This window comes from Phaethon aethereus, assembly GCF_964289735.1.
Source record: "Phaethon aethereus genome assembly, chromosome: 4".
NCBI lineage: Eukaryota > Metazoa > Chordata > Aves > Phaethontiformes > Phaethontidae > Phaethon > Phaethon aethereus.
The window spans coordinates 81,795,019-81,803,817 of NC_138578.1; positions in this window are offsets into that span (position 1 = coordinate 81,795,019).

Here is an 8,799-nt window from a genome sequence, read left to right on the forward strand (position 1 = left end):
GTTCTCCTTGGGAATGGGTAGAAGATAAATTAGAAGAAGGTGCAAGTTTGATCCTGCTGCCTCTGAACTCTTGTTATATTTAAGGGTTCAGTGACATCAAGTTTGTTGATGATGTTACTGTTCTTGTCCTTCCTTGTTTAGTTGTGGGAAAGTGCCTGCCCTGAAACTGCCTGGCAAGGTGACCTGGCCTGGCCAAACAAAACCTACCTATATGGGAACACCACTTCCATCAGTGTTTCAATAGTTCACCTCTCACTTCAACTGCCTAAAATCTGAAATGCTTTAATTTAAATCAGCAGAGACGTTGCAGTGCTATTTCTTCACTGTGCTCTTGGTGACGTGGTACTACACTGAGGTGACGCCTGCCATGGGGATTTGGGCACAGAAGCAGTCACACAGCAGGCTGTTTAACTTTGCTATTGCACTAGTTTTCTGCCCCCCCCCCCCCCCGCCTTATTTTGTGTCTGATCTCCCAGATTGTTTTAATTCAAGGAACAGAAACCTAACACATGAATACATAGTGAACCGTTTCCACTTTCCCCTCTTGATAGCCTAGTTCAGTCTGGAAATGCCTCTGTATCAGTATTCAGGAGCCTGATACAGTTAAAACCTTTTATCTCACTTCTCTATTACACTGTCTGTCTAGACAGGATCAATTTATACTTGGCTGTAGCACCTGATTTAGACAAATAAGTTCATTTTGGTAGAAGTCAAGCCCTAAATGGCACAGACATTGCTTTCTCTGATCTTTAAACCTGAGCCATCTTACTACGTACCTATCAAGGATGCCGCAAATGAGGAATTTCCAAGCAAAGGCCGATGGTACACTAATAGGAGGGGATTTAAAGTCACACAGCACCTTCACTGCATGAAAGATCACAAAGAAAATCTGTTATCAGTGTAATTAATCTGTGGAGGCTCCCAGAAACCCCCCACTTCTCTCCTCTCCAGACTCCTGTTACTAGGCTTCATTCTCTGATCACTGCTATCTATCTGCTTCAAAGGAAAGCAAAACCCTCTAATGGGTCACACCTACTTGTAAGGTCCTGTATCATGGGATGAATTTATTTTCACACCTGTGTGATGAATTAGCAAAATCCCAGGTTGCATATGTCTTAGTAAACTGCTGATATTCTTTGTTCTGATAAAAGACCAGTATTTTCTTAGGTGGCAGCTGCTAAAGCCATTTTCTTTGCTAGTATCTTGCAATAGCAGCACCTCTAATCCCTTTGTGCCCCACCAAAATGCTGATCAGCCCTAAGGTACCTGGGAAGAGCAAATGCCCGACTATTTGACTGTGGCACGGGATGCTTTCGGTAAATTTTATGGTGTATCTGTGAACAGAAATTAGGGAAGGGGTTGTGCCAGGACACATCACTAGCTCTGAGATGGTGGTATTCACGTTACACTGTTGAGCTGGATCAGTCCACTTGGGCCAGAAGCTATTTCCATTTGATTGCACAGAAAATGTTTGCACAGGATCCCTTCCCACCCCAAGCACTCTGTGATGCCATGAACCATGGCCGACGTAATCTGGAGGGCGCTGCAAAACACCTATTCTCCATGTTGCTGTAAAACTCTTCCCAGTAATTGTGGGCATGTAGAGGAGGCTTGCTAGTTAAAACTGTGCTGGGCTGTTGGAGAAAGCTACTGAAAGCAAGACTGATAACTCGCAGGTACAAACAGACTGAAAGGAACTCCTACTCAGCATTCATAAATCCTGGATGTATTAACAAGGTGGGTTTTTTAAATTTTTTCTTTCCTGGCTGTCTTTTTCCCAAAGTGTTCCCATCCCTCCATCTTCACCAGAACTAGCTGTTGAGCAGAGTCTGTGACAATATGCAGTTGTCAAAGAAATAATGGAAAAATACATTCTTTTTTTTTTTGCTAGTTCTGTCAAAGGTTCTCAGGGTTCACTACAGTGTGCTGGTAAGCCGGGAAGAGGTCCTGTTCCTGCAGCTTCTCTTTCTCTCCTCTTCAGTCTCCTATGGCTTGTGGTCCATTCTAATGGGCAGAAAGGATCACAACTATGTTCGAGTCTATTGCTGTCCAGTCTCCTGGGCACTGTTTTTGGATATAGAGATTAAAAGCTCAAGACTAGGAGGACATTCCCAGACGGGAGAGCTCTAACACCTCAACCACTGCTTACAAAAAGGGGACCAGTGCCTTTGCTGTTGGATGTGGCTTGAAGGAAAGGGATTATGGCTGCTGCTCTTTGCTCCACTCGGTGCTGTCAGTCTGTAAAGGTGATATGATCACACCCATAGGGAAGCCTGGGCAGAAAGATCAACTCTGCAATTCCCTGGAATATTTAGGCTTGATATGATTTCATGGAGTTCCTCAACCACATCTCCAGCTAGGCTGAGAAACAGAATTTAAATTATCGAAGATTTTCTGAGGGAAAAAAAAAAGCCCCCTATGGCCCCTTAATTTTCTAAAAATGAAAAGGCAAAATTTAGACATGTACCTTTGTGAGACAGGGGCTTTGTGCTTAGTTTCTTTAGTGCTCAGTGATTCGTCTGCTGCAGTTCTTGTACTGCTATACCTTACAGGAGTGTTGCAAGGATAAATGATGTTTGAGTGCTGGTCATGCCCATCATTAAAAGGATCCTTTCAGTATCAAGGATGGATGAATGGCTTTTGAAGCAAGCCCTGGGGACATGAAAGACCACTTTGCACAGAGTATGTCTTCTGTTAAGTTTCTCCTTTGGCAAACTCTCCACATTGGGAAGGCATAAGGACACCAACTGAATTTCTTGTGTTAAAAAAACCCATGAAATTTATTCAACATGAGGCATTTAAGCAACCACACTGAAGAGTTCAAATCCAGCTAGTTTCAGTCCCCAAAGTTCATCTTTCTCATTTACCTGGGAAAAATGTGGCAGACAACACACCAAGCTCTGAGCCTTTATTTGTGATACATAATGAAAATTCCTAAAGCTGGAGAAGAAGGGGAAGAAAAAGGCAAATTGCTGAATACAGAGCTCCTGTCCCATCACACCCTTGCTTGCCTGCTTGTGCCTCACTTGCTGTAGAAAGTTATTCTACAAAATGGGCATTTCCCCCTCTTCGAGTGGAAGCTTCATGATGGGACAGGGCCAGGAAGACCCACTAAGTGAGCAGAGACTGTCAGGAGCTATGCCTATGTGTGTGCTGGGGAGGCACTTCACTGGATGCCCAGCAGTCAAACCTCATGCAGACTAAAGTTCATTGTAAACCTAATGTAACTGGAAAGACATTTATGCCTGAGACTAGTGAGAGAGCTTTTTTGTTTTTTCTTCTCTTTTGACTGTCTGGTGGGCTTTCAAAAACTGTGTAGAAATCCTCATTCTGGGGTTGAATGAAGCAGCTGATTTCATCACTTCCCACAAATAGTAGGGAGGAGAATATCACAGAATCACAGAATCACAGAATATGAGGGGAATAACGAGCTTGCAAAAGCACAAAACTTATATGCTCGGGAGTTCCATTGTTTTTAGTATCTTTTGCTAATAATCATAGAATCATAGAACAGTTAAGGTTGGAAGGGACCTTTAAAGGCCATCTAGTCCAACCTCCCTGCAATGAGCAGGGACATCTTCAACTAGAGCAGGTTGCTCAGAGCCCCATCAAGCCTGACCTGGGATGTTTCCAGGGATGGGGCATCTACCACCTCTCTGGGCAACCTGGGCCAGGGTTTCACTGCCCTCGTTGTGAAAAAATTTCTTCCTTATATCTAGTCTGAATCTACCCTCTTTTAGTTTAAAACCATCACCCCTTGTCCTATCACTACAGGCCCTGTCCTAGGGGAAGTGTATTCACAAGTCTGGAAAAGCATGAGAGAAGGAGGGTTGTGCTGCTGCATAGCTCCTTTCTGTCCAGCCTTGCTATGGCTCTTTCTAGCCCTTGCATTCATACAGGGCCTTTTCTCCACTGGATGCTGGTTTGCTTTGGTTTGTTTAGTGCCATCACGGCAAACATGATCAATAATATAGTTATCTAAAGAGTGCTCCTGTGCAGCTTGTGCAGCCCCATGCAATAGTTTGGAGACCCTCCAAGATGACTTCCTCTGGGAGCCAGCTCTGCAGTCAAATAGCTTTCACTGCTATGAAACATTTCCTGATACACTGTGTGTTTGTCCCCAAGGGGACACCCTCACCATTTCCTTTCCCGCTGGTATCTGCCCCCTTCACACGCTTTGGATGCATCTCTAGGCATCCTGAGGCCTGGCCATTTGGTGACATGCTTATGCCATTCACAGTTTTGGGAGGATGAGTCCCAAATTCATATTTAGGTCATTAAACAACCAACCATTTTGTTTAGTGCTGGTGCTGTGATGAAGTTTCCTGCTGACGGATGCAGTCACATACCCTACCACTAAATTCTGCATTTCTGAACTGTGCTTTTGTTTCCTCACAGAAACATGAGAGTCCTGTTGCTGTATTTTTCATTCTGATGCAACACCATCAGAGGCAGAGAAAGGAGGCAGCGTGAGCCTATAGGTTATCAAAAAACTTTAGGGGTCATGAAATAACCTTCCTCATACATGTCCTGCAACTCTACGCAGTCTGCACTGCTGCTGAAGAGCAGCGTTAGTTTTTAATAACTAGAGGATGAAGTGTGAAGGAGCAGTATCATAGAATATCATTTAAGGAGAAAGCTTTGCACAGTCAGAACATGATAAACTAAAGCAGCGATGTACCTGCCCTGACTGAAGAGCTGAAATCCAGAATCCTGGTGGTAACAAGGCATTTCTCTGCTGTCCATCGGCTCTAAATCAGTGGCAGACGAGGGGCAGCGCAAGTGCCAGTCCATAGCACAACACACTACGTTGCCTCTGCACGTGGAGTTCAGTGAGTTCTTCCCTTTAATGCACTAAGATTAGCAGGTTGGGTTTGGTTTTTTTTTTTGCTAGGTTGGGTGGGTTTTAGTCTTTTTACTTTGTATTGTGAAATAAAAACAGAACAACACTGGAAAATGATGAGAGGATGTGATATTGTTTGGGCTAAGATGTTTTCACTAATTAGCTTAATTCCTTTGAAAAGAAGGGGGAGGAGAGCAAGCACCCCTGAGACAATGTCAGTTCTTGAGGAAGAATAAGATATTTCAAGAAATAACCAAACCAAAACAAAAAGTGTGAGAAAGACCTGTCACCATGGTAACAATGTGTATCAAACTGATGTCAAACATTCTGTTAAATAACCTCACCAAGTAGTAAGATGCGACGAAGAAGGAGGCTACAAAAGGAGTCTGTCAGTGTTTTATTTACACTATTTTTATATACCTATTTGCCTGCGTGGAATGCGTATATCACACCCACACTACCACCTGCAGCACACAGCTGTCCCTCTGAACTGTCTTAGCTCTACTCCAGAAATTCAGGTGATGATGGGGAAGGATGAGGAGAAGAAAAGAAAAGAAGATAGCATTCAGATTTGGAAAGAAAAAAATAACACTGCATCTTTTTAATACCAGGTGGACATTAGTCGAATGGGCCAGATTTGGTTCTCACCTTGGTTATTTGCTGTACAGGTTTCAGTAGTACAATTCCAGATTTGTGCCAGTGTAATTGAAATCAGAACAAGCCTGGTATTTTCTATGTTAGTATCTTATTATTTCATTTCTGTGCTCCGCAAGTGTCAATGCACAGACATCAGTCAGTCTGAAGAAACAGGGTTGGGGATGCTGTGTTGAACTAAGTCATGGAATCACAGAATGCTTGAGGTTAGAAGGGACCTCTGGAGGTCATCTGGTACAACCCTCCTTCTCAAGCACTGCCACCCAGCACTGGTCACCCAGGACCATGTCCAGATGACTTCTGAGTATCTCCAAGGAAGGAGACTTCACAACCTCTGTGGGCAACCTGTGTCAGTGCTCGGTCACCCTCACAGTCAAAAACTGTTTCGTGATGTTCAGACAGACACTCCTGTGTCTCAATTTGTGCCGTTGCCCCTTGTCCTGTCACCGAGCACCACTGGAAGGAGCCCGGCTCCGTCTTGTTTGTACCCTCTCTTCAGATTTTTCTAGACATTGATGAGACTGAGCCTCCTCTTCTCCAGGCTGAACAATCCCAGCTCTCTCAGCCTCTCCTCATAGCAGAGATGCTCTAGTCCCTTCATTATCTTCATGGCCCTTCATTGCACTGTCTCCAGTATGTTCATGTCTTTCTTGTACCGGGGATCCCAGAACTGGACAGTACTCCAGGAAGGATCACCTCCTTTGAGCTGTTGGCAATACTTTGTCAAACACAGACCAGGACACCATTGGCCTTCTTTGCCATGAGGGCACATTGCTGACTCGTGGTCAACTTGGTGTCACCAAGACTCCCAGGTCCTTTTCTGCCAAGCTGCTTTCTAGCTGGGTAGCCCCCAGCATGTACTGGTGCCTGGAGTGCATGAGGTTGATCCTCCCCAGGCGCAGGTGTCTTCAGTTAGGTGAATGAACAACTGACTTGTCTTCATCCTATCATGTTGCAAAGTAAGAACAAAAGCTGGTTATGAACTTTTGTGCTTGTAGACACTATGGGCCCAGTCAGCTGCTCAAAGGACAAAGCTGAGGCTTGTAATTATTACTATTAGCATTTCTGCAGTCACCAGAAGAAGCATCTGGGCCTCCTGGTGGGATCTTGGGAAATCAAGAGAAGATACTACAATTTGCAGCAAAGCAAGCAGAAGAGAGAGCCATCACGCCTGAAGGCTGGAGTGGATTTGGAAGCAGGCAACAGCTTTAGTAACCAGCAATTATTTTTCTGAACAAAATAATTTTTTTTCCCATTTGACCCACAATGACCTCTAGGTATCATGCACTTTTTGACCTTTTGTTCCTGCCCTTACCAGGTATAGAGATGCAAGCACATTCACCCATCTATACACAGGCTTTCTAAATCCCTCTGACATACCCTTTCAATTTTTTTGAGGGCACTTCTTGAGTTCACTAATGCAAACTCTCAGCTCCAATAAGCAGCGGTCCCACTATCAGAAGTGTTATCCTAATTCTGCCATATCTTCTTGACTCACCTTTGCTGTGCTCCCAAGACATGTTCCTCCTTGTTCATACATCCCTTCTGCCTTTTTCCACTGCCATCAGACCACATCCCATGGAGCCTGGTACACCTAGTCAACTTCCTCAAGCTTGTTGTGGTCCTTCTTGTCCCACCCATGTCTTTGCATGGACGATTCCTCTTCTACAACCTATGCTACCCTCCATCTCACAAACTACTCCCTGACTGCCAGACAATCATAGAATAGTTTAGGTTACACCAGTGCAGTACAGGATGTTGCTCATGAAAAGGCAATGCTGATCCAACAGTAAAGCTGCAGACTTAAGCATGCAACACTCAGGAAGCACAGAGATAGGTTCTCTCAACCATGCAGTGGGGCCACCTAACACTCTGTCACTGAACTATAGCCCTGTCATGATGAGGCATGTCACATGAGACAAAAAGAAGAGAGAGCCCATTACACCTTCTTGCGTTCAATGTAAATTTACTGGGAAATATGGAAAAGCAAAGAGTATTGGTGTCCCCTCTGTGTGTATCTATCTGCTGTGTTCTAACATCTGCTAGAAAGTCTGGAGAAGAAGCCAGCCCTGAATATTTCAATGCCTGGAATTACAGAGAGGATGGGTGGAGCTTTTTGTTTTGTTTATTTTTGTTTTTTTTTTCTCTTTGGAAACAAGCTGAAGTGATGAGCTATTATTTAGAGCTGGCCCTTTGCCAGGCTGCTATTTCAGAACTCCAAACAGCCCAGAGGTTAAGCTCAGGAGCGTAAATCTTGTGCTTTTGCTCAAACAAATGAACACTAGTGCTGTTGCCTGGCTTTCTGGCTTTGAGAGAGAAAAAAAAAAAAAAAGAGAGGGGGTGATTTCATCTGGATTGCTCCATGGTTGCAGTGGAGTCAGCACGGTCATATTTAAGTGAAGTCCCTCACTTCCTCCCCTGCCACAGTTCATATGCCACTGCTTCAGAGGTAGCACAATCTCAAGGAATGAGATGGGTCTTCATGATTCAGAGCTTTAAAAATTAATTTTCAAGTGATTCCAAAAGGGAAAAAGGGAACGTTTAAAACTCAAACGATGTCATGGGCTAATTTTTGCATATTAAAGGCACAAGCCGGTTTGGTGAAGAATCCATGAATGGCAGTAAGATGGTCTAGGTGGAATTTAAGCCCTTTGAACATAGGCCTCTCATTTTATCCAGTGTCCCTCTCCAAGCTTGAGCCTGGCAACAGCAGTGGTAATAACATATGGGCAACTCTACTGCCTAACGAGGGTGTTTCTTGCCCTTCATTCTGGGATTTGATGAAATCAGACCATGGGGGAAACTCTCTCTGTGCCTGATGTAGCACTTGCCACATCTGATTCAGTGAATTTACAAGTAGGAATATATTAAATTAATTGTGTGGATGTGGAAACACCAGTTTGGGATAGGGGACATTACAAGCTTTACCACAGACATCATCTGTGATCGTGGTCACATCACATAATGTCTGCCCTTCATCTCTTTATAAACATTTAGGTGCAGATTTACTGCAGAAGATTAAGCATACTTTAGCCCACTGGCCAGCTGCTTTTTCTGATGTTCCTCTAGACATTCCTGCTCTGTTTCTGTGCATCCCTTCTGCTTCAGACCCAGGCAGACAGTTTTTCTCCCTCTTGATTAACAGGACTCTGAGATTTGAGGGGCACAATGAAATGATCACCTCTGTATCCTACAAGGCTTCACTTCAGCAACCTGATAGGAGCCCAGGGAATAGATGACGAGGATCTGGGGTTGAAACACAGTCTGGAAAGCACCGAGTGGCATAACAAGCACCTCTTGCA